General features: G+C 42.0%; 1 long non-coding RNA gene across 1 annotated transcript; it reads left to right on the top strand.

Annotated features, from left to right (window-relative positions):
- Positions 1-279: 279 nt before the first annotated feature.
- On the top strand, positions 280-24,092 carry LOC119566213. The gene is made up of 2 exons (XR_006291809.1): positions 280-1,111; positions 21,498-24,092. It is a non-coding gene; the product is annotated as an uncharacterized LOC119566213 (long non-coding RNA).
- The last annotated feature ends 3,305 nt before the right edge of the window (positions 24,093-27,397 follow it).

Raw genomic sequence — 27,397 nt, 5'->3', positions numbered from 1 at the left:
TAAGGGGCAGCTGCCCCACCAGAGCATCTCAGGCAGAAAGGGAATAAAAACTCCTACTAAGGAGGAACTAGATCGTTATACTGCTTGGACTGGGGCCGGGGCGCCAGGATTACGAGGCATAAGCAAAAGATCCGTAGTGCTTAGCCTGGGTTAGCCCTAAAAGATATATAGAGTTTGCTTATTATAGAAGGTTCTATTACCTTTTGAAATTTAAGATTAGAACTCATCTGTGTGTATATGTTTACCTGCTTTAACTTTGTAAATAACTCTCTTATTTCTTTTTCCTATATAATAAATCTTTAGATATTTTATTATAGGACTGGTACAAGCACTGTTTTTGGTGTGAGATCTAAAGTGCAATTGACTGGGTAAGTGACTGATTCTTCGGGACTGGGAGTAACCTGAATATTGCTGTGATTCTTGGTGTAAGAGACCATCCATCACAAAGGTATGCTTACCTGGGTGGCAAGACAGATTAGAAGTACCCAAAATGACTGTCTGTGGTTATGCTGTTAATAATGCTTGAGGAGTTTACACTTGTTAATTGGTTGGTGAAATCTAAGTATAGAATTCACCACCAATTTGGAGTTTGTGCCCTGATTCTTAATGGCCTGCCCTGAGTTTAGTACTCATGCTCTTGAGTCACTGTCAATGAGGCAGAAAGATACAGAAAGGCTGTTCCGGATGGCATGAACTGCAGGGGAGAAGACTTTTGCACCAACAATGGCAAGATTGTGTGAAGGAACAAAGAAGAGCCCAGTGTTAGATGAGCAGATGGACCAGACATGGAGGGGAGGGAGAGAGTGAAGCTAAAGGTCTATGAGGTAGGCTAGAACAAGTCCATGGAGGCTATAAACATGATATCAACATCATTATAGCTTTGGATTTGGGGGAATACTAAACATGGTGCTTATGTCTTAAGGACCTCATTCCCATATACCCACTAGAAAATACAGTGTGCAATGTTGTACAGTATATCGTGTACAGTATAATGTTGCTAACTCTCATGATTTTGCCATAAGTCTCATGATAATGATTGTGTTCCTTAAAGCCCCGGCTCTTGGAGTCAAGTGGAGATGTGATGATTTCAGCCTTCATTCTTAAAGAAAAAGTAAGTTTCTAGCTGTGACGGGATGTGCCTACCCCATGACACTAGCCCTTGTGGCTGTGGCGAAAGCTTCCAAATGTGATCCCAGTGCATCCTAAAGGCTCAAAAAGCAGAAGGCAAATAAAAAGGGTACCAGATCTGTTATTTGTACACAATCTCATGATTTCTGGTGACCCTCACTCATGATTTTTGAACATTCGGGGTGGGCAATACTGCTATCAACAGCAGCGTAGTCTATACTGGAGAAAGTAGGCATGCCGTACAGCAAAGCTTAAAAGAACCTACAGTTATTCTTAGTGCCATGCTGATCAAGTTGTTACCTGTACAGTGTACTCCCAATTATCCGAATAGCCTGGGGGAGATGGATTTTATCTGGCTAATCAGAAGTTTGGATAACCAAGAGGGTAAGAGCGGTATTGCAGGGGAGCCCTCACAGATCTGCTGTCATGTCCCTGCTCAATCACTCCCGGGCTGCAGCTCCATGCACTCCCACTTCTGCCCTCCAAATAATTGCATGCACAGTTGTGGCAGGGACAGGGAGAGGCTGTGGGCCAGAGCAGAGACCCCTCCTCCACCCCCCAGCCAGGTCTGCTCTGCTAAGACCGCAGCCTTCCCTGAACCTTGTGGCTGCAGGGATTGGGGGTCACCGGCCCTGCAGCAGCAGAGGGAGCCCTCTGCAGCCCCACTGTCATGGCCCGACTCACTCCCGCGAGAGCGGGATGCAGGGGGCTCTCTGCACGGCCTCTGGAGTAAGGCTAGGAGTTAGTCTTGGGTATTTTTAGTAAAAGTCACGGACAGGTCACGGGCAATAAACCCAATCTCGTGACCCCTGACCTGTCCATGACTTTTACTATAAGCACCCCTGATTAATCTTAGTTGCTCCTGGGGCAGCGGGGCACAGCTGCTCCGGGGAGCCCCGGGGCTGCTGCTCTGGGGTGGGGCGGGCCGGGGCGCCGCTGCTGCTTGCGGGGAGGGGCGGCCTGGGGGCCAGCTGGCCGGGGATGCTCCAGCAGTGGCCGGTGCGGCCAGCTGCTCGGCCGGCCCTGGGGCCAGCCACGAGGGCAGCAGAACTCACGGAGGTGCCAGAAAGTCACAGAATCCATGACGCCTGTGACCTCTGTGACAGACTCGCAGCCTTATTCCAGAGCCACTCACTTCGCCCAGCCCGGGGTTTCTGCTTTATTATCCAAACCCCTTCCTTATCCGGCGTGGGGACAAGGAGGGGATTTGGACAATGTGGAGGTTCCGACTGTAGGGTTTCAGAAAATCGGGAGTATCCTGTATTACATTCTATGACTACCAGCAATAAACAAGAAGGAATGGGTTAGAACATGCACTATGCAAAAACTTCTCGGGCCACGTAAAACGAGCGTGACATGGTTTCTGTTATACCTGTCTCCTTTGTGTTTTAAAAACATCATTAATTATATGTAACGTATCTTTGAAAACGTCCATTTTTATTTGGTTTTTGAAAAATGTTTATATAAGCCGAACACTTGTATGAATAATTTTTACCCAAATCCTTGTAGGATAATTGTATATAAATGACATCTCCCTTTTAAAAAGGTGATGGCATTTTTAAAATCCCATCAGGCACCTATCTGCATCTTTAGGCACCTAAATACCTTTAAAAATCTGGTCCTGAGCCTCACACATAATGGGATATATTCTCTTCCTAGAGTATCTGCAGCACTCCCATGCAGATTAGTGGGTGTGCAATGTGGAGATATGAGCTATCAGCAGTTAACCTATTGGAACTGATTGATCTGTGCATGGTTGTAAGGTGCTTTGGAAACGGAAAGTGTTTTGTGTTATAGCTTTTAATATCTTACCTAACAAGCAAACAATATTTAAGGTAATAACTCAGAGCATCCCTCAAGCTTTTGAAAGAAGAGTCAGTGCATGGGAGATTTATACACAGAGTCCTATTTAGTGTTAATGGGAATTGTTCTGATACCTCCCCTGTGTGCTGGTGGAAGACGAGCTCCTGTGTTAGGTAATGTACCAACAACAATAATTAATTGCTTGCAAAATTATTAGGAAAGTGAATGGTGTATGCTCCGTTTGACCTGCTGTGGAGAAGAGAGCCTGCACTCCTTATGTCAAAACACCTTTTCCAGGTCCTTGGGCCCTGTGCTGAGTACAGGTTGGCTGGACCTGGTCATTGAGCCAACTAAGAGCAGATTCTGTTCAGAGCAGAGTGGGGACACCAGCTGGTTACAACACCTCCACCACCCACCCCCTTATCTACCCCCATTCACCCAAGACGTTTTTCATTCATATTCTGAAGGCATGACTTCAGTGAAGTAACTATATCCCTCGTGCCTTGCTCCTCATTCTCCCGTCAGGCTTCCGTCAGTATTTTAGAAATGACCAGTGTCTGCACAGGTAGATATTTGCCACGATCAGAAGCTTTGTCAAGAGTTAGCTGCTTGAGACATGTAAGAATGGCATCTTTGTCTGTCTGTTGGTAGAAGCATGTTGCAGATTTTCTGTCTTTTGCTTCAGAGGTGGGACTGGTGTAAGTATGAAAGAGTTAAATACCAGTGCAGAGGAAACTAACTTTGGTTGATTTTATCCATGGCCTGAAATTAGTTTTTGATTAGACAGTGGAAGAATTGGGTCAGCTTCATGGCCTTGCTTAAGACTCCTTTGTGTGGCTTCAGGAGCACAAAGAGGACTGACAGCTGCCTCAAACAGGCAGCTGAAAATTCTCCCCACCTGCTTCCCACCTTAGGGCCAGCGGGGAGCTTGTTAGGGGCATCAGGAGACAGGCACCTTTGGACTGCTCCAAATTACGCTGGGAGCCATTTTATCCCCCAACGCCCCCAGCTCGGGGGAATGGAAAGGTAATTTGTCATCTCCCTCCCTCTTCAGCTGCAAAGGGTGTAAGCGTGGGTCAGTTTAGGAGATTGCACTGGATCTTTGGCATAAGAGCCAATTGGCTTCGTAGGACTGTAGCTCCACTGATATGCGGACTTCATTATTTCTCAGGAAAAATGCTTGACGTTATTTCATAAAAGCCTCAAACCTGTTCCTAGCCCTGCTGTGTTTTATTGCTTCTTACATCCACGCAGAGTACTGTAGGCTCAGATACCAAGGAGGAATAAGAGAAGTAAGGAATTATTAAAAGAAATATATATATACTCTTCCTACTTTTAGGAGGTGGGCAAAGAGGGTACATGCTGATTTTTGAGTCCACTGGCCTTGCCTTTGGGACTTTAATGTTATAGGAAATGTAATTGTGTGTAAATTTGTACTTAAAATACTTATTCCCTCCCAGAAAGAAGCAAGTGGGGCAGTGGCCAGTGCCCCACGTTTTCTGACTATGTGTGTGTTGCAAAGTTCTGCAATTTTAATGACCAGTGGAACTTCCATACTTGTCCGTTCTGCACTTTTTATTGGTTAAGTTCACAGAAAACCCACATAATTATTGCATAATGCCTTAATGAATCGAGCTCATAGTGTGCAAGTCAAGTAGCAGTAAAATAAGTGTGCTTCATATGTTAACAATTATGGGCTAGATTTATAAAAGCATTACACATTGTTTGCATTGGGGTTTCTAAGTATTTTATTCATAAGAGTGTTTAATGCACCTAAAATAAATCCACGTTCCTTCTGAAACTCATTAAACCTTTGTCTCTCTGCACAGATTGTCATTATGTATCTTAGGAATGTATCACACACAACCAGGCTGGAGCATCCTGCTCAGACTTTCATAATGTCAAGCATTTTATTTTTCAGAAGAAAAAGTCAGGTATGTGAGTTAGAAACAGCTAAAGCTATGTCTAATTTGTGTTCCATTTGCAGAGTTTCAAGCTACAATGGTAGGGGTCATCCAGTGGATGCCTGATCCACCCCTAAGGCCAATGGATCTATGTCAGCTAACAATCTAGCTTATAATGCGTAAGTCATGGCAGAAATTGTGCCAACGGGAGAATCAGAAACAGTAACTCAAGGCCTTACTCAGTTCACACTTACTGTACCTCCATTGACTTCAATGGGCCTGATTCTCCTATTACTTATACAGTTGCAAATTAGAAGTAGTAATTTCATTCAAGTCAGTGGAGTTATAGCAGTATAAAAGTGGTGCAAGATGAGAATCTAACCCAATGAGTTTACATTTGCTATAAATTAGGGTAGAATTTGGCCCTCTGACCTCAATAACAGACATACAATAGAAGGTGTACAGAGAATGTAGGATCAGACCCAGTGTGTGTTTGGTATTATATATCATAGCCATAGTGTAGATAGGAGCACATGATTAGGTTCCTTTGTACTACAGAACTCTTCTGTAAATTAATGTATTCTCAGCCTAAAACAGGCATCTTTCACACTGGAATAGGACACAGTATATCTGCTTTCTAATAAATCATTTTCTCATTCCATTTTGTTGAGAAAATTGATTAAATTTTCCTTTAAATAGTTTAACGTTTGATATAAAACGTTAAAAAAAAAAGCCATGGTGAAGGGTTCTATTCAGAAGAGAACAAATGGTGCTGTAAGGGGACCCTTGGCATAAGTCCAGCATAATCTTCTTTGATGTTAACCTTCCTCTGAAAATTCAGAGAAGTAGACGAGTTTCTGAGAGAGGATCCTGTGAACTTCCTGATATGATACTTCCTTCTCTCTCACTTTGAGAGAACTGCATGTTTTCATGCAATCATATTTCCTGGCCAGATATAATGTTGCCTTTGGGGAAACTTCCACTGCCAGGCAAAATCACTTAAATGTCCAGTTTTTCCTTTTAGAACCAGGCACTCTGCTTTCCGACATGAAAGTCTTTAATGCCACGTGTATGTGTGTGTAGGTGGTGAATATTTTCCCATGTTCTTCACACTGATTAGCCCTGGTAGGTATATCCGAACCACATTTTCTAAAATAAGTTATAGAAAATATATTTTACCCCTTTTCTTTCTTTGTTTTTGAGAGACCCGCCCTACACGTCTGAGCATAAGATTAGCCTTTGTAGCCTACCGCAATTTCATATCCCCACTCATACTTTGGACTGACACCTCCTTTATCTTCTCCCTGTAGAAGAAATGCTGAAGGAAAGGATTCAAAGTAATCTTTCTGTATTAGAGAAGATATAAATTATTAAATGGGGAGTAGGGATGTTCCTTCCAATTTACCTAATCAAACAGAATTTGCTTCAATGTGCTTTGGCTCAGACCCTGCATTTCCAAATGCCTATCCCAACAACATGCACTGTGCTCAGTGTAAAATCCAAGGGCAGTCTCTTTGATTGTTCCAGTATCCTGGTCCAGGAACTTGGAGCAAGGGCTAGCCCCACACTCAGGGAGTTTTTTCTGAAGGCTCTCTTCTGAGAGGGAAGCTCGGAGTCCAAGGATTCATGGGGAAATTAAGCTCCCATCACAGCCAGTTCAGCAAAAGGAGCCCTCATCAGCAAAGGCACCAGCTGGAAGGCCCAAGATTCAATGTGCAACCTAAAGCATACCTCAGACTGCCTTGCCACCTCAACTGCTGTTATTTTGGTGACAGAGCAATAGGGAATGTGGAGAGAGAGAGAGAGAGTGTTTTGCTGAGGAGGGGGTCTCTACATGATTCTCAGTGTGTACTCTATACTAGGAGGCGTTGGAGACTGAGCGGTATTCATTAATTTATTATTGTTGTGGTAGTGCCCAGGAGCATTAGTCATGGACCAGGATCCCAGGCACTGTACAAATACAGAACAAAAAGACAGTCCCTGCCCCAAAGAGGTTCCTGTTACACTAAGATTTCAGACTGGCAGCAGTGAGGTGCCATCTCTGTGATCTGGGGGTTCTCTTTCTGCCTTAGAGTTGGCCGCATTGTCTGAACCATCTCTGGCTCAGAAACAAGGAGGGGCTGTCCCTCAATGCACCTCCCTGGGCTCTTCTCCCCACAGACATGGTTCTGTTTGTGCTATTCACTGGCCCTACCGCAATGCACAAGGGAGTTAACGCTGCTACAAGCATTATCAGCACACGTAAAGTCTACAAGCAGCATTAGCTTCCAACAGCTTCTAATATGTAACACAAACCATTTGACCCTGGAAAGAAGTCACCAAGAGCACCTATTCACCAGCTTCTTGCCTCTCCCTGGACACACATCTTTTTCTCTGCTGCCCATTGGCTGTCCAGATCTTTTGCAGAGACTATGGCAGCTAGAAAAGATGATACTGTCCCTGCTCGGCAAAGGCCTCCTATGGTTTTTTCCTGAGTGTTTTCTCCCCTTTGCACCGTACAGTGGGGAAAAGTATAAGGCTCTTTGTAAATTGTAATGGGTTTTTGAGCCCCCACATTTTGCATACTCCTTTAATGTGCGTGCACATTATGGGCTTGATCTAAAGTTCACTGAAGTCAATTGAAAGCTTATAATTAATTTCAATAGGCTTTGGATCAGGACTTATGTGCTGCCATCTTGTGAAAAATCAGAGCCCTAAAAATGGGAGAACTTTAAAAAGGTTCTAGGCCTGATTTTCTTAACTGTGGGATTGATTCTGGTCTTGGTGACCCTGGGTTTATACAAGCTTTACTCCGGTGACTTAAGTGGACTCCTCATGAGCTCACTATAGGGAATCTCACAATCAGATCCTTTGTGCATAAAATTAACAAATGTGATTCTATGTTCAGAACGGGCGATTGAACAGCGAGTGGCCAGTTGGGTGCATAGCTGACCACTTACAGATTTAGTTGTCCCAATTAGGTATGCAGCTCTGCACACATTTTTTGCATATGCAATTTCATATTTTCAGTTTAGAAAAGCAGGCCCTCTGCATTCAAAACACTTTCCATCCAGGCCCTTTTAATCTTTCTAGCTGTTGCTGTTTGCTGCATGCCTTCCTGAAACTAATGCCAGGCCTTGACCCTCCTCTGATTTGAGTGTATTTATTTGTTTTTACACACCTAGGGCCTGAGCCTATTCCCAACAGAAATCAAGGGCAAAATTCCTGATTTCAGTGTTGCAGGAAATCTAGCTGCCACAGAGGTCTCAGGAAAGATAATTATCAGCACACTTAACTCACTAGTCTAATGTTTTTGGAGCCTTCAGCTCTTGTAAAAGAAAGCCAAACATCCTCACTGATGTCATTTATATTTTAAAGGAGACATTTATAGACTACAATGTTTTACATTTGTTTATGCCACTAAAACTTCCAAGTAGGGTGCCCAGATGTCCCGATTTTATAGGGACTGTCCTGATTTTTGGGTCTTTTTCTTATATAGGCTCCTATTACCCCCCACCCCCGTCTCGATTTTTCACATTTGCTGTCTGGTCACCCTACTTCCAAGCCTACAAAGGTCAGTGGGGTTTGAGATTTGGTCACACACAACACATTCCCACAACCACAGTGATTTCATAGGGAAATCCAGACAACTGCAGATTGTTTGATTTAACTCTAGGGGGCACCAGAGACACTGTTTTGTTTTGTGGTCGCATGTCACCTTACTAGTTTCTGTCTGATGGGACCCCCGGTGTCTATCATGTAGGATTAAGTGATTGTCCATATTTACTATGTATGTGATTAATGAATAAAAGAGCCAAGCATAGTAATGGTTCCTTTCAGGCAGAGGCAAACAGTGATATTAACTAGATTAACTCAAAAAAAGAAAATGATTATGAAATATAAACAATTACTATTTATATAGAACATGATGTTTTCTAATTAATGTATATTGTCCCTGACTGGGCCTGATTCACCACTGTTCTGCATCCTGTGTAATTCTTTACACTTGTGCAAAGTGGGTATCTAAAATGCTACCAGAGCAGAATGGTAGGAGTTTATACCCACTTAGTAAATGACTCTATAAGGGGCAAGGCACTGGAGAATCAGCCTTGTTATTTCTGCAGTGAATAAATATGGACTGAAGCTGTTACTCATATTAGTGGTGTAGCAGCTATCAAGCTTTGGACCATCACAGCTGCTTCGTGCGGTGGTGTTCTACCTGCCCAGGTCCCAGCATGTTAGAGAGACAAGATGGGTGAGGTAATATCTTTTATTGAGCCAACTTCTATTGGTGAGAGAGACAATCCTTAAAGCTTACCCAGAGCTCTTCTGCAGGTCTGGGAAACATGCTTACAGTGTCACAGCTACATACAAGTGGAACAGATTGTTTAGCATAAATAGTCCAAGAAAGTGTTTGTATTCATGAGATGGATGCTTCAGACTTTCACCTCTAGAGGGGGATATATGACCTTTGTTCTATTTTCTACTTTATTCTACTATTTTTTTCTCATTTCCTTTAAATAATAATTTTCTACCCTGTCACTATAAATATGATTTTAGCTAGAAACAATGTATTATGACGATACATTATAGGGATCCTTTACAGGGTATGCATTTAAGAAAAAAAACATTTTCTGTATTTTGAAAGAAATTGGGCACTCTTGTATCCCTCTAGATATTTTTTAAGCATGGCTGTACCTTCAACTATGTACAAAATTGAAAAAGGTAGCTGTCATATTCCACTATGTATTTCAGTAGTGGAATTAACTAGCATCGTTGTCAAATTTGGTATGAATACCACATATATTTGATTAAACATTCAATAGATAACCTATTTCCTAAACAGGTAGCTGAGATATAAGTAAAGGATGAAATTCTTTCCTAGTATAATCCTAATGAAATCAATGGATTTCAATTCAGGGATGAATTTGGCCCACGGTGTCACTTTTGAAGAGACTTATTTTTAAGTGTTATGAGTGTTTTTAAAATTACAGAGAAACTTACCATCAGCTTCTCTAAATAAAAAAATGGGTGTCTAGCTTAAGATGCCTGCATTTTAATCTTCTGTGGTTCTGTAGACTTGTGAGTCTCAGCAACTGGTGGAGAAAAGGCCTACTTCACAGCAGAAATGATCACTCATTCTCTTTGTCTTGTAATTTACAGAGAGTTTGAAACACTGGACCTTGTGGAAACTGCTTTGTAATTAATAGGAGTGAATAATTGTTTATGGCAAAAAATACCAAGAATACATGTCAGGAAATATTATTTTAGTTAGAAGTAATGTTTACATGCATTTCATGTAATTGGCAAATGGTTATTACTATCTAGCAGCATATTATTATCAGGCTAAAATATTGGGTCCTGAACTTTATGCATGTGGGCCTACACATGGTGCTTAAAATTAATCATGTGTGTAAGTCTTTGCAGGACCTGTGGCATGGATTGCGCTAAAGTTAGAAACATTCAGCAGAGCAATTGGTTGATAGGCAGGTAAATTACTGTTAACAATGAACCAATGCAAAACTTACAGAAGCCAAAAAAGCTGAAGTACTTGATACAAGTTATTGGTTAGTCCCACAATGATTCCCGTGGAAGTAACAAGAATATCTTCTTTAAACAAAAATCTCCTAATATTTGTTTCATTTCTCTCAACATCTGAAGCAGAGGCAATCCTTTCTAGATGCCAAATCCTGGAACTGATCTGATAGTCTGTTTCGCACAGTGAGTGAGTGAACCACATTTCATACCTGAGATGTCACATTTATATGAGCTCTGTAAGCAATTACTTAATCGGGAAATACTTTGTTTCCTTTCGCCAGAGGTGAGGTTCAGATGGCCTAGTGCTTGCCTCCTCTTTCATGGAGTCAGGGACAAAGGTGCCGAAGCGAGAGTATGAGCCTTGCAGAGTGTTTACAGCTCCACAGACCCCTGCCACAGGTGCTGTACAGGACCTGAGATCTGAAAGAATGAAGGGGAGGTGTCATAACAAGCAGAATAGTGTTGAAGTGATACCCATTCCCCATAGCTAACCCTGTCTCTCAGTCACAGAGAGATTCTGGGTATAAATGATGCTGAGCGCATTGTATGTATGCACTGATGTATGATGTATGCTGGTTTGCCTTGCCTTCTCCACTTCTGCTTGCTCTCCATAGGAGATGAATGAGCAGCATGGACACCTATGCTGCTGTGCAGGGGTGGGGGAAGGCAGGAGCTAGCAAATCTTTCTAGTGATGGCCCTGGCTCTAGTAGAGCAATTCTCAACCTTTGGTCACCCGGGACTCCCAACGGAGCCAGTTTTTGCTAGGTGCCTCTCCTGAGCCATGAGCTGTAATATTTTGGTCTAACTTCAGTTTTTGGGTTTAGTGTGTGGGTGCTGCATGGTGCTAGTGGCCTGTGATATACAGCAGGTCAGACTAGAAAAGCTGGTGGGCCCTTCTGGCCTTCAACTTTGCAGGTGATATTTTTATGATAGTTATATACATGGCACATTTACAATATATTTGTGTATGTTTTCCAACAATGTCTTTGTAATGTGTTCTCTGCGTGGATCACCACACATGCCTGGCAGTGCCAGGGGCTTTTCCCTAACTTGGTTCACTAAATAGAGAAAGTTATGTTAATGGTGGCAAATTTTGCTTCAGTTAATGGCGACTTTTTTTAGTCCCTTTTTCAGGCGTGTGACATATCTAACTTAGTTCACTTTTTGCCTACTGTCCAAGTTTTTTCTACTGGCAGGATTCGACCCTCTGTCATTAACTGGGGCAATGATGGCTGGGACTAGAAGGCTGGCTTCTGGCTTCCAAATGTTGTTATTGAGACATGAACAGAACTTATGAGGGTATCTCTTGTACTAATACAGAGGCTTTCACATTTAACAATTATATCACCTGAGAAGCATATTTTGTTGTTTTCTGACATAGGAGTAAGATTTGGAAACAATGGTTTCTAGCAGCAACACAAAGGATTCACCATTTTGTGGCAGGCATCTGGACTGATTCATTTGACAAAGGTCATGAACTGCCTCTAGGGATGTCAAGTCAGGTCCTTGGCTACCTTGGATCTCATTTTGCTTTGACATGTGTCTTGGCCATAAAGAATGCTGTGGCTGCTGAGTTGCAGAAATCCTTCACAATATCTTTGTTAAATGTACTTTTGTGACCTCTAAAAGGCCATAAAGACAGATTGCCATAAGCAATGGCAAGAATTTTCCAGACAATGTAGAAATTATGAATAGAAAATAAAGATGAATAGATAGAAATACCTGCTATATATTTCCAGATTCACCTTGGAATTATTTGTCTTTCTGTCATACATCTTTGAAAAGTAAAGTATTTCCAAATGAATAGCAAGCTACCAAAGATCAATACAAACTAATTCATTTTAAAGCAGTGATGGCTTTTATAGGAGATGCAGTTAGGACTGCAAAATATTTTCCAGTATATTTTATTTTGCCAGCAACCTGTTGAACTGTGTCACTAGGAAATTAGAAATGGGCAAACCAGCTTTAGAAACTGGATACCATCTTCTTCTCCCACATAACTGTGCACAACTCTTCAGCTGTTTCAAAAAATGAATGCAGACCAAATTGTTGCCAAGGTTCTGAAATAGTTTATGGCCTATTGTTATGTTACCTTGTTCATTTAGCTAGAAGATGGTAGTGGCGCACACTCATGTGTTGATGTGACTGGATTATAATTTTTGTTATTACTGAGAACTTCCTCGGTTAAAAAGTCATTTTGCTGAACAAAAGTCATTTTGCTGAACAAGGCTGTTTTTGTGTCTTAATTGTAGTGTATAGTAGTTTGGTAATGGTTATTGCGACTGTCCCACTTAACACCTTTTTGCTTTTCTGCCTATGTTCTTCCCATTAATAGGCATGACTTTTTAGGTGCCAGGTATCAATTTCTGATGCTACATTGACTGCCTGGGCTCTGAAGGCTAATTTATAGTTTATACTTAGGGCCCTATCAAATTCAAGGTCCATTTTGGTCAATTTCGCAGCCAGAGGGTTTTTTAATTGGTCAATTTCACTATTTCAGATGTTTAGATCTGAAATTTCATGGTGTTGTAATCATGGGGGTCCTGACCCAAGAGGTGATTGTGATGGGGGGAGGGGTCACAAAGCTGTTGTAGGGGAGTCATGGGATTGCCACCTTTACTTCTGTGATGCCTTCATAACTAGGCAGCAGCCCCAGAGCTTCCTGTAGGGGGAAAAGGCTCCCAGAGGTGGAGGTGAATCTCATCTCCCTGTGCTGCTGGGAGCTCCCCCACTGGGGGGCTCCTAGCTGCTAGCCCCAACCAGTGGTGGATTAATGCAGGGGTGCTCCGGGAGCCTCGGGGCAGAAGCCCCGTGCCCGGGTGCCCCAAACTGCAGCTGGAGCTGCGGGGGCCAGAAGCCCCAAGCCCAGCTCCAGGGCTGCTGCAGCACAGAAGTGAGGACTTACCACCCTCACTGCTGCGCTGCCTCTGGAATAGGTCTGATCTCCCCACGCAGAATGGCCATGCAGGGGAAGGACAAGTGCCGTCCCGCCCCAGCCCAGCCAGGACTAGCAGCTAGGAGCCCCTGGCTGGGGCACTCCCAGAAGCATGGGGAGATCAGATTTCACAGGGAAGGGCTTATTTCATGGTCCGTGACATGTTTTTCACAGCCATGAAATTGGTAGGGCCGGATTATACTTCATATTACTGTGCTGTTTCGGTCCATACTACTACGCTGTTTAAATAACTGTTCATTTTCAAAGCATGTGTGATCAGAGAAAGATACACATTTCTCCAATGTTCACACAGAGGGCAATAAACTTACGGAGGGTTGTGTTGCTACATGATAGGAACTTGTTTTTACATATCTCTATGAGGAGATACCCAGTGACAAAATTCAAGATGAGTTTGGGGAGGAAATAGCCATACTGTGCATATCTGAGCAATTTGTTCTTGGGCCAGAACTATGTTTACTAGAGCTGGTGAAAACTTGGAATTTCCATCCCGTGGAAATTCTGACATTTTAAAATTCCCTTGTATCTGAAATCAGAGCAAAAAGTCAAAATGGCAGAATTTCCCTTCAAACAAAATTTCTGAAAAAAAAATTGTTTCAGAAATAGTGAAACGACCTTATCGAAGGGCTTCATTTTGACTTTATCACTTCAACTATTCTATCCTATTCAAGTTGAAATCATAAAATAGCAATGAAGCACTTTGACCTCATTGTAATGAAATGTTTCAATAACTTTTCATTGAAAATTTCAACAGAATCCATATGTTCCAGTGAAATGTTTCTATTTTGTTGAATCAGCTTTTTCCAACAGAAACTAGTTCCACTGGAAATTGTCCAATCAGCTCTAATTTTTACAGAAAGAAGTACAATATTCATAGCTGGCCAGAATGAGTCTGCTCTGGTTCAGGGGACTACAGACCATGTCCAACAGTTAATTAATTAGCAGTGCAATCCCCAGCTCAGCACTTATGTTTGTGGCAGACAAGATAGGGTACATTTTTTACATCCTGGTAGCAGTGTTAATCTCAGTACCTAATGCCACCAGTGTGAAAAGTCAGGCCATTTCAATCAAGCATGCTGCAGTCCTCACTTCAGCAGTGAACTAGATATATTACAGTTCACTGATTATGGCCATTTGCCTCGCCTTGTTCATAAACCTCTTTGCTGCACTGATATTTGCACTGCTGGAGGAGAGCCGCATTTCACTGAACTGCTACTAGATTGTGGGTCAGCTGTGGTCAGTGTGACTCTGCTTACCTGCAATGTTTTCAGGCAGTACTGTTTAGAGATCCTAGATGATATTTAGAGCTGTGAAAATAATGCAAAAAAATATTCTGTAAATAGTGGCAAGGTTTAGCAAATACATTAGTTGTTGAATAATATGTAACCATTACTAGAAATTATCTAACTAGCGGGTGGATAGAAAGTACACAAGCTGTTGAGCCCCATGTCTTATCGATCGTTTGCATTTGCGATGAGTTAACACTACACAGTACAGATGAGATACGTGGCTGATGGTGTCTGTTGAGCTTCAGGTTTGTTCAGTATGTTCCAAACCCTTCTGCCAGGTGGATTCAGCAGCAACAGGGGCTGGGATCAACTCCTAGGGGTTGCTCTTAACAATACAAAACAGAACTAGCACAAGCCCACACCCAGTAATCTGGGGACGCTAAACACCACCTGTGGATGCCTCTAAGAGGCAATACTTCCCTGCTCGCAAGCATTGAGTCTGTGTATAATAAAAGAAAAAAACTTTTATTTAAAGGGAAAGGGAACCAAGCATTAATTTGGGAAAATACCACAAAAGTGTGTAACCATAATCAAACACCTCTTCACAGTGCATTGGGCGGTGTCCTTTGCCTCAGTTTCCCACCTTGCGATGTGAAAGCCTGATGAATGTCTGTTTACTATGCCACTCCCCTTTCCCTCCACTGCATTCCACTCAGAGTTGGTTGTCCTTAATCCCTGAAGAGCCAGAGGCTGTTATCGCTGCTGCTGCTTATTACCACTTCTGCAATGCCACATAGTCCAGCTCTTAGTGATTGCCCTGGGTAGCGGGGAACCTCTGTGCAGCCGCCTCTTCATTGTCCTTCACTACAGCATCGTCCCCACGCAGGTCTAGGGCTAAGCTCATCAGGGATTTCAGCTCTAGTGAAACAAGGACCCTCAATTGAGTCCAAGGGCAGGGCCAGTGGTGGGAGGGCTGAGCTGGGCCTTTCTTAGCCCCCCCTCACCACGAGTCCCACCCCTGCTCCTCCTCTCTCCCCCCACCCCAAGGTCCCACCCCCTGACCACATTAGAGGCCGGGAGCCAGAGCTGGGCAGTGCACGCTGCTGGCTGCTCACTGGGGGATCTGGCTCAGGGGCTGGCAGAGCCCATGGAGGATGGGGCCCAGGTAGGTGATGCCACGGTGGGGAGTCCCAGACCTTCCACCTGCCGTGGGCAGCACACAGCTAGCGGCTGCTGCTCTCTCAGCTCTGCCTTCGGAACTGGGCTGCCAGAGAGCAACAGCTGCCCTGGGGGAGGCGGGTCTTCAAGAGGGTCATACCCCAAACTTTGGGGTGGCTATAGCCCATACAAACCCCCGCCCCAGCACCCCCTCTGATTGAGTGTAATCAGCTGTGTCTTTAAACTATGGAGAGAGGAGGGTAAGATGGTTTCTAGGACTCTTTAGGCAGAATCCACACCAGCAGGTAGGAACACCTGTCCCCATCCCCCTAGCATCATCAGTGGGATTTGGCATTGCTACCCCCTGCTCAGTGAGTGAGGTTCAGTTTAGGGTGACCCCCTCAGTCAGGGCATGCTAAGTACAGTTCTGCTGCCCTTTACTCATATAATAAGGATAAGAACATTTCACTCTCCCTGCATTCATTACTAAAGTGAATTTTAATCTAGCACCAACCAAAATTGATCACTTTGGCAAAGTAGGTCTGCCTGCTAAACACCAAGGCAGAGTAGACGCGTCTTTGAAATAGTCTGCTCCTGATGTCGTTTTGCCCAGTGCATCACTAGATGTTAGGGAGAGATCATTCAGACCCTGCTTACGCTCATCAATTGATCAAAACAAAGGCTCAGAGATCTATCTTGGTAGCCAGGCATAGCTTCACAGGTGGAGAGTGCAATAAAATCCTGTGTGATTTGCCAGATACATGCCAGGGAGTTTGGAGATGAGGGTGAGAGGATATTGATGCTCTACAGCTAATGCCGAGGCACGGAACCTGCACACAGATAGTTCTGGTCTTCTGCAGGTCCCCCACAAGTCACAAGATTCTGTGAGAAGCTGTTGGGTCTGGAGGTGTAACCATGACTTGTTCTATGTACAGACAAACCCTGTGTCCCCGATTGAATGATTACTGATGGTCTCTGAAACAGGAAGTGGGCGGAATAAGGGGTTGGCAGGCCCTGATTTGCAGATCTGGAGTCATGACACTGCCTACTGGTTCCTCCAGCTGACTCTAGGAGAAGTATTGGACTCCAGAAGGAGTTGAATTCTTTGCTAGATAGTGTTACAATGTTGTAGGGCTTTAAAAGGAAAATAAATTAAAAACTGGGGCGATCTTTCCAGCTCCAAGAAGGACTTAAAAGGACTCTGTGTGGTGACAAAAAAGATTAAGATGCTTTAAAACTAAAACTTTTTAGAATAACATTTCTCTATAATTGTCTTTATTTACACAGTTACTAAACATTTCAATAGATTCTCATAAAAAAAAGCAATGTAACTAATGCTAAGATTAGTACACAAGTCATTCAAAACAAAGAAATGCAATTAAGATGAAAAATATGCTCTGGGTCTTGGACTATCTAGGTCCCACCTGCTTGCTTTCTTCCTGTTTTGTACAGAACTTAATTTCAGTGCCCATGCCAGATAGACAACCCTGGAAAATGTAGCACTTGCCTTATCCTCAGAACAAATACAGTACCGTTCAGTGGCACTGCAATCTTCCCTCCACTGACTGATAACATGCCCAAGTGACGTGAAGTGACTGTCTCTGTACGTGAGAGGATGAGCTGTTTACATGGCCCACTCCTTCTTTGAGTTCTCTGCTGAGGCTTCCAGTAAAAGGTGCTAATCAGTGGCAAATATGCTGGTGACTCTTGTGAAGTCATCTTCAGTTCAGAGGGAAATGGACTGTTACCATCAGCTCATTCCACATAGACTCCCACAACAGCCATGAGATACTGATGCCTTTGAATCACTATCAGTCTGGGTTGGATTTGAACCAGTGACCCAGGGGTCAAAAGCACAGTATTCTGTTAACAGTGCTGTACATCTTTTAATACCTCATCATAGATTTCCTAGGACTAGACTGTAGCTAGCCCCTATGTAGGTGTGATAGGGCAGGTGAGGGTTCAAGAAACTTCCCTCCTTTCCTCATCCCATGTCCCCAGGACCAGCCACAATCATAATCCACACATTTTCTTGAATGCAGGCACTTCTCTTTGCTAGCATACATTGGGGAAACTAGTTATCTCAAAGGTAACTCACTGTGCATTGCTTATGTAGAAGCCCATATCCTGTAATCCCTGAAGGCCCAGATGAGGCATCATTCCTCCCAGTGCCCCAACATATAGTTTTAGGCACCTTGGAGGATCTAGGCTTAGCTACCCTTGGTTTCCCATTGTGAGGTAGGTGCCTAGCTTTTAATATCTCATTATCTCAAATAGGGCTGGACAGAATATGAATTTCCTTCTTGCTGTGCAAAAATGTACATCTACACAACACTTCCCAAACATTGGCTGGGCGCCTATATACCAAAAGGGGTTTCTAGTGGAAATCCTGAAACTGGAGATAGGCAGGTTCAATGGGCCAAGTTAAAGGGAAACATTGGACATACTTCTTTAAAAAAAAAATGGATAGAGCCCTATTAGAAGCAGATATCTGATAGCTCAGTCACTGAATATCTCTGTTGCCCCAAGGTCTTTTAATCTGAACCTGCCTGAAACAATCTTTACTGTTGATGCTGTACTAAACAATCTGCAGAAATACAAGGCCTGATTCTCATTTACACAAAGGCCCCCCTCTCTGGCAGTAAAGGAGCCGTAGAGTGGATGTAAATGTAATTTGCTCCGGCAGTATAAAGAGGCCTTAGCAGGTTTGGCAACTCTCACAATTTTATCACGAGTCTAGCAATATTGGATGTTTTTCTTAATGCCCCGGTTCCTGGAATCATGAGGATGTTTAAGAATGTCAGTTTTTGTTTTTTAAAAGATTAAGTTTCTAGCCTTTATGTTTGCAGAGGGAAAACTTGTAAACATGACACAAGCATACCCTAAAGGTTCAAAAATCAGGGAGTGAATAAAAAGAACCCAAAATGTATTTTAAAAAACACATATGTGTTTTTTAAGCCAATCTCATGATGATGGGAGGGGAAGAAGGGGTGAGTTCATGACTTTTGAAAGCCAGGATAGCAGTACTGCTTTAGTGTAAATCAGACATGCAGCATCTATTGATAGAACTTACAATTTCTTGTGCTTGTATCAGGCACGTATCATAGAACCATTGCCACTTTTCACAAATTTACATTTATTGTGGCCAACATTTTCAAACCTGAGTGCTGAAAGTTAGGCTCCTAAATCCAGAGGTAAGCCCCTAAATAATAGTTAGATACTTAATGATGGATATCAGAACCTAACTTTAGGCATCCAGGTTTGAAAATGTTGGCCCAAAGCCACACCAGTTAGCAGCCCTGTATAAGTAAAGGCAATGATAAGGGTTGTATATTGTTTCCAATATAAACCCCATGGTTGGAAAGATTTATAACTCCTCCATAACCATAGATGTTGACAGGTAATATTAAACTACTCTGTATAGAAATGTTGGGCTTTACATTTTTCTTAATAGGTTAGATAGTGACTCAGACTATACTCGCAGGCGAGGGAACAGGCAGTTGCGTACAGGAATATAGAAATTAGTGGGTCTATTTGCCCACTTACTGCCTTCCTGGAAAAGGATGGGGAATAGCTGGCACCTTGGGTCCATCCCCCTCTGCCTGCTGGCATGGGCTTGTTACCTACTGCTGGCATCATTTAGAGCAGTGGTTTTCAACCTATGGACTGCGGACCCCTGGGGTCCAGAGACTATGTCTAAGATTTCCACAGGGGTCTGCACTTCCATTCGAAATATTTTAGGGGTGCAAATGAGAAAAGGTTGAAACCCACTGGTTTACAGGTAAATTATTACCAGCAAGGAGGGAGCGGAGAAGGAATTGTGTCTCAGGTGTGTCAACGAGGCTCAATGCCTCCAGCTGCTACATGTAGATTGGTGCCTGAAATCACAATCTAGCACAGTCTTTACCAGATAAACAGTGCTCCTCTTTAAAAAAAAAAAAGATGAATTTACATGATAAAACAGCTCTTTCTGTGCAATTATGATTATGAATTAGTAAATGATATGCCATTTTTTGCCTAAATGCCTATTGGCAAATCTTACATATTTATACACTAGACCACTGGTTCCCAAACTTGTTCTGTCACTTGTACAGGGAAAGCCCCTGGCGGGCCGGGCCGGTTTGTTTACCTGCCGCGTCCGCAGGTTCAGCCGATCATGGTTCCCACTGGCTGCAGTTCGCTGCTCCAGGCCAATGGGAGCTGCTGGAAGCGGCGGCCACTACATCCCTCAGCCCGCGCCGCTTCCGGCAGCTCCCATTGGCCTGGAGCAGCGAACTGCGGCCAGTGGGAGCCACGATCGGCTGAACCTGCGGACGCGGCAGGTAAACAAACCCGCCGGCCTGGCAGGGGCTTTCCCCGCACAAGCGGCGGAACAAGTTTGGGAACCACTGCTCTAGACGATAACAGGTCTAAACAGGCTCTGATGATCTGTGGTGCCAATTCTCATACAGTACTTTCAGATAATGTTAAGGACTAATTTATGCAGAGAAAGAAAGGAAATTCAGAGTTCTGGATGAAAACTGATTTTAACTCAACCCATCTAGGTACCGTAAGATTCTTATTCCATGCCACATTACCAGGCCTGATTCTCCACTGCATTATCCCAGTTTTATGCTGGTATAACTCCATTGGTTTATTGGTATCTCCTGATTCTCCACTCAGTTGCATCAGTTTCTTATGTGCCAGAGTTCTAATACCTAGGCACAATGGAATGAGATTCTGCTTTAACTCTTCACTTTCTTAGCATGTAATCTGTTCTCCTTACAAAATCTGAATATGGTCAGAGAGGTTTAATACAACATTTATTTTTATAGCAATATTTTTGAAGCAATTGTCTTCCAACTAGCAATTGCCCATTTAGCCCATTTTTGTAAATTCATTTGTTGAAGATTTCCCTCATGTGTGCACGCTGAATACATTGTTAACCTTGCTGAGCAGTTAGACAGCTACACAGCACTGCAACATTTCAGATCTTTGTCAAGGATCTATGCCAATTTACAACAGTTGTGGGTCTGTCCTTAACTTGAAAACCCCCCTATCGTTCAATATTCATTTTCTTCCACAGGATTATCTAAGTCTTTCTTCACTCTTATTTTTTGCTGCTACTCTTTTTTCCTCTTAAAAAAAGAAGTCAGTAAGTTTATGTAAAAGAATATGAGATCAGGATGACTATTTGTCAATATAATGTCTTATAATAAAATATATTAGTGATCTTACTGGCACATGATTGTATATACTTACATTGGATAACATTCACTAAAAATCCTAGGCCTGATTCACCGCTGTGTTATCCTCAGTTTACACTAATGTAGCTTCATTGATTTCAACAAAGTTGTACCAAGTTTAAAACCAAAGCAGTGATGAGACAGACCCTCTTTTTCTTAGGGGAGGTACCTAAAATGTAACTCTGCAATTCACATGCTAATAATAGGTGAATTCTGGATCTCTACTGAGATTAGAAGAACAAGTGAAGTGGTGCTGTAATGGTATCACACAAGTGAAAATGTAAAAAGTGGCTTGTGAGGGTCAAAAAGAGGCAGTCAGAGCTAGAACTGAACTGCTCCATGCACATACATTAATTAAGTGAAATAAAAGCCTTTCCTGAATGCTTGGAGAACACAGAGATCAGTGCAGTGCAGCACAGGACATGTTGCAAAAGCTGCTGTTGACACAAAAGAAAGACAGAGGATATTGTGGTTGCAGCTGCAATACAGCTGCCACATACAAACAAATTAAAACCCTCTGAGGGCCAAAAAACACAATAAACTGTGACATAAATTAAGCGAATAAACATTTTTTCTCAGCAGTCCAAGAACACTTGTTTAGAGTTTGGAAAAGCATGCGAGGATTTCCCAGCTGCACAAAGAGTCTTTACATGCCAAAGAAGCTTCAGATCCAGGTTTGTCTGTTAAAACAGCATATGCTCACTCTCCTGATGACTAGGTATAAATATGATGTTTTCCCTCCGTTTTTATCCATATTTTAAGGCTTCTGATCACACACACAGGTCCACATGGAAACTCTTGCTATTGGTATCAATACAATAGAAGCTGCACACATTAACTTTTAAAGGAACTGTTGCACTGTGTATTGATGCGCCAACATAGTTTGCAAATGGTACTGTGTTAATAGAGCAGCTAGGATTTGTTATGAGGAGGTTTGATCATGTGAAACCCGCCAACCCATCCCACCCCAGTCGCACTTGGTTGCCGAGAAAGTTTTGCATTACTTATAAGGCGCTTATGCTGATTTACAAAACCATTCACAAGCCGGGCCCAAGTTACCTTTCTGAGTTAGTAACTCTTTGCTCTTCTGGTCAGCTGGGGTCAACTGATACAGGTCTCTGTGCATCTTCAATACCAAAATGTGTCACTTTGGGTGGTCGCTCTTTCAGCTATTGTGCACGTGGAGCTCATTGCCTATTGACATCAGCAATGTCGCTACCTTCCCTGTGTTTAAAGTCTAAACTCAGGACACATTAGTTTTCATTGGCCATTAGCTGGTTGTAAATTATTATAAATTTTGAAGGATGAACTGGTTTTTCTTTTAAATTTGTATCATGGCTGTGGAGTGTTTTGAAATGCGTCTGCATGATAAGGCAGTCAGAATTGTGGGTTTTTTCCCCTTTCATTTCATTTTTGTTTTCCATTTACAAATACAATCAGCCAAAGATACAGCAACACAGAATGTACAGTGGAATTATTCAAGTACAGATAGACTATTTTCTCCCTAATGTAAAAATGTTGTAGACCTAAAAGCAGGAAGGCTCTACAAGGCAACCCTTTTGAGAAATACATAAAATAAAATGAAACAGTTACTGTTTTAAAACAAGCATAAAATATTTCACCAATTGAAATAGCTATCAGTCCACCCTATACAGGACATTTAACCTTCTTTAACACTAAATCAAAACACGGGAACTTTAGTCTATCAGAAAACAGCCTATTCATAAGAGAGGAGTTAGCATTTTAAATAATTAATTATTGCTATTTTATTATTATTCATTAAGTGCTGCAGGCATGCTTGGTGTGGTACTAGACACGGAAGATGACACAGTCCCTGCCTGTAGGAGGTTACCTGTACTGTTTATCAACAGATTGGTTACCGATTGACAGAAGAAGAGAAAAATTCCATTTTAGAAAGACAACTGCAATGAACCAAATCTAACAATAGGAAAGTGGTTTAATATCCCTCTGCTAGAACAAATTCTATCAGATAAAAACGATTCCAAAAAGATCAATCATTAAAAGGCATACAAAAATAAATCAGAGTCATAGTAAGGAAACACAGGGAAACATTCGCTCTCTCACTGGGAAATACTCTCAATAAATGCCGCCGTCACCTCAGCTTTCATTTAGCAACAGAAGGCCCTCCAAGAATGTTTTGTTTTATTCTAGTGGAAATGAGTGAGATGCTGTTCCTCATTCATGTCATTGTGTAAAGGCATCGCAATATGATACATGAGATCGTGGAACTGTTCTCATATTAATCCAGTAAACAAGATGGAAGGCATGAATGGATGAGTCTAACCCTGGCTTTCATGACTTTTGGAGTATAAGTGAAAACCTTCATAGACTGCATTATTACAGTAAGTATGTTAACTTGGTATTAAGAGAAGAAACTACAGGGTTTTTTAAATGGGTAGCAACTGCGCTATGAAGTGCAAAGAGATTATTAGTGAGAAGATGGAAAGAGATGAGAATTACAAGGACGGGTATTTGAATTTAGCACGGATGGCAGCATACAAAACAATTAGCTAGAAGACAACTCAGCTGAGTTTAGAGCTATATGGGATGAGCTTGCCAAATTCCTAAAGAATACAGCTGATGTGCTAGGACACTAATTTACTGAATTCAGTACACAGTGTGGCAAAGGAAGGGAGGGGAAGGATAAATAACCATTTATTTGCTTTTAATTGTTACATATGTTTTCTTCCCACTCCTCCTCTTTCTATCCAATCAGTTTTATTTATTTATTTAGGTCTGATCAAGAAGTCAATCGATGGCTTGCCATTTATGTCAACATGGGAAGGGTCAGGCCTAAATTCTGGGATTGTTTTACACTTCCAAAGATCAAAATTCAGCCTGTGTTGCCCACTTGCTCCTTCCCAGTGAAGCTAGTGTGATGGCACAGCTGTGAGTCAATGCAGAATGTACTCCAAAGTTCAAAAATAAAGAGACTGCTTGAGAAAATATTGTAGTGAGTCCAGGCATGAATGTTAACCTATCACAAATTAGTTCACGTGTTAATCAGCTGAACAATTTTGTCCTGATCTGTAATTGGGGATAGACTTGTAGTGAAGTGCAATTGTCAGGCCTATAGGAGAGAAATTGACTTTTCATGTCCTGTGTATTTCTATATGTTATCACAAATTCTAATAAAACGTTATTTAAAAATCACACACTTTTTGTATTTTATTTCCTTTTTTAATTGTTTTACTTCTTGACAGAAAACTATATGAGAAACGTCAGTCATCCTTGGATCACTGATGTTATCACCTAGAGGGACACGTTTAGAATTGCTACATAATATTATATCCAGGGGTACCCAGGTATCGAACACCACAGAGTAGCCTTTAATTTTAAAAGTGCATATGGAAAATATTACTGCACATGTGTCATAGCTTTTCTGCATTAGAAACCATGGCCATTTAAATTGCCTTTAAAAATAAACAAAGGCATTAGACTCAAATCCTTCTCCCAGTGAAGTCAAAGGCAAACCTCCAATTGACTCCAATGGTGCAGGATCAGGTCTTTAGTCCATTATGAACCACTTGTCCACTCAAATGTGATTTTAATACTTATTTAGCATTTTTGCAGCATTTTATATAGAGCACTGTCCAAACATTAACTAGTGAGTCCGCACGGCACCCAGAGAGGTAGGCAGGTTAGTATATTTATCTCTATTTCATAGGCAGGGAAACAGAGCCAGGAAAGTAGCATGAGTTGTTCAAGGCTACACAGTGAGTTAGTGACACAGAGCCAAAATTAGAACTTAGGCCTGCCTGCGTCTCAACCCTGCGCCTCTGGATTCTGCAGCTTTGCCTTTTGGCAGTGAGGCTGTGTTTCAATAACTCAAACACCAACAACATTTGAAATGAAAACTTTCAGGCTGTTTGCACTTTTGCCATTTAGAAAGTAACTGAATAGACTGGCTTTGAAATGGTTAAAACAAATAAATCTAAATATTCTCTCCTTACTCATACTAGGGATGTAACATTTCAGCTCACAAAATATGTAATGGACAGAGTGCCCAGCCTTTGACTATAACACCACTAAAGAGGATGTCTCCTCTAGTTTTGTTTTGACTGGTCTGTTTATAATACAGAAAAACTTGTACTAGGCCTGTAAAATTGTTCCTTACATCCTTTTATTGACTAAGGAGCATGGTCGAGCCCACGGTCAGTAGCAGTAAAATTTGTTCAACACCTGATGTTTCCACAAGAAAATGACCAAAATGAAGATTTAAATTTTAAAAGTTTGGGGGCGGAAGGAGGATGGAAGCAAAAATGTGTAGGGATAGAAGAGGAGAAAAGAGAGGCACAGGGTGTCTATGGGGAGATCTGAGATACAGAAAGAGGAAAGGAAGATGAAGCACTTACTATGAAATAAAACCTTTTAAATTATGCAATATGTTAAATCATATACCCCAAACATATATGCATAAATTAGGGCTGATATTTGGTTAGGGTCATTTATTACTTCTTAGTTTTAGAGTAAAATTAAATATAAAAATACATTACAGTAAATACTCAGCACCCATCTCAGCAACTTGAATTTCTAAGAACAAAACAAGAATGGCAAAAATAGAGTTGAGTCCAAACCACATAACTGAGATGCCTATTTTGAACTCTGCAGCTGTAGAGGATCATTTGGACACAGGGTTTTGCTTTCTCTCAGCTATAGTCAAAAGTAAAAAGGAGAGCTTTGTGGTTTAGATGTTTGTTTCTGCTGTAACCTCCCTACAAACAGTAATAGCTTGAGTGGCATTTCTTTGCACAGTTAAGGATGCTGTTATTTATCATGGAGACTTCTGAGAATAACTTTTGCGGGTAGAATCCTGCTGATGTCAGTGGTGTTACTTCTAATTTACTCCAGTGAAAATCACAGCAGAATCAGGCCCAGTGATTGCAACAAACCCCTGATCTTTGTGAAAACATCTTTTCAGCTACAGTCTCAGAATCAAATCTTCCAACTGGGGAAAAAAAATTTAGGCTCACCAAACACCTCGTTCCCTAGTTTTTAACCTAGCAGCAATTAATACCTTTGTACTGCCTAGTATATTATACGATAATGTAGAAAGGTTCTTGAATGTTTAGCCATGTCCTATGGCTCAATGTCCTGATGGAAATGAATTCTGAGTAATTTGAGAACCTTGAGATCAAAGCTTGGCTTAACCTTTAGAACACAGCAGCAGGCATTGTGCACGCAGCATGTGCAAAATATTATCAGAACTAAAGAGCAGGATTCTGTGTTAGTAAAAAATCTGTGAAATAAAAATTAGAGGAGAAAAAAATCGAACATATGTGTCCTGCTCAGAAGCTCCAAGTAAAGCTATATACACAGTGGAGTCTTTTATACTGAAGTTCTACTTTTCATAGAAAAACTTTGCCCCAAACAGAGGTTCCCTGTCAGAAATGAATCACAGAATTAGACCTGAAATTTGCATGACGCAATCCATTAAACAGTCGAAGGCGGCGGGGGAGAGATTCATTCTACTTTAGCATAAAGTGGAGTTTCACTCCTCCCAAATTCACTGTAAGTGGCCTCCAATGTAATTTGTAGCACAACAGGAAAAAGAGTAAATGTCAGTTCACTAGCAAATAATTGGCTTCTAAAATCTTCATAACAAAATTAAGTAAGAGATTTGGTTCTGTTTTGCCTTTCTTGAATTGTGCACAGTCTTCATGGATTTCATTCAACTCTTGTAATTTTATGAGTCTTGCATTATTTGGTGTTTTCCCGAATTCCCCAGCTCCCAGAGTCATTGATTACATGAAAAAAGAACAGGAGTACTTGTGGCACCTTAGAGACTAACACATTTATTAGAGCTGCTGCGAAACCAATTGATTACATGAGAATCTCATGTTTCATTTTGCAAATAAGCAAAATGCGGTTGCAGAGAAAAGCTTAAAAATGTAAATCCCAAAAGCTCAAAAAAATCCAGAAAGCAAATCAAAAGAACCCAAAATGTATCATTATGAAAACTTGGGTTTCTACTGCTTTCTTCCAAGACACAATACTACATTTTCATAAAGAAACTCTTAATGAAACTATCCCAGTAGAGGCCAAACCCTGAAGTCCTTGCTCAGGTTTAACCCTTCCTCAGTCTTTCCTTAGACAGAAAATAAGAGCTCTTCACCTTCTGAACGGCTCTACATTTTTCAGGCATGGAGTGAGAGTTCACTGGGTTTTGCCCTTGTACACCAGGCAACCTTTGGACATGCCCTTCTGGAGCAACAGAGGCTGGAGTCATTGGGGCAGAAGCTGGTCTGATTCTTCTCTTGAGTTCCTTAGCCTTTTGGGGCTCCCCTGCTGGAGGAGGTGAACGCCCCCAACCCCTTCCAAGACATGCCCTTTCTGGGGTGATCAGTGCTACCAGCTGAGCTCGTGGTTAACTTTTATACTCCGGGATTGCTAGCTCAGCATTAAGCTGCCACTTGTTTGGGAACATTGTGAGGGGGAAAAGGGTCCCTGCATACTCA

This window comes from Chelonia mydas, chromosome 6 (genome assembly GCF_015237465.2).
Source record: "Chelonia mydas isolate rCheMyd1 chromosome 6, rCheMyd1.pri.v2, whole genome shotgun sequence".
Lineage (NCBI taxonomy): Eukaryota > Metazoa > Chordata > Testudines > Cheloniidae > Chelonia > Chelonia mydas.
The sequence above is the reverse complement of the archived record's forward strand: the minus strand, read 5'-3'. Positions and strand labels throughout refer to the sequence as shown.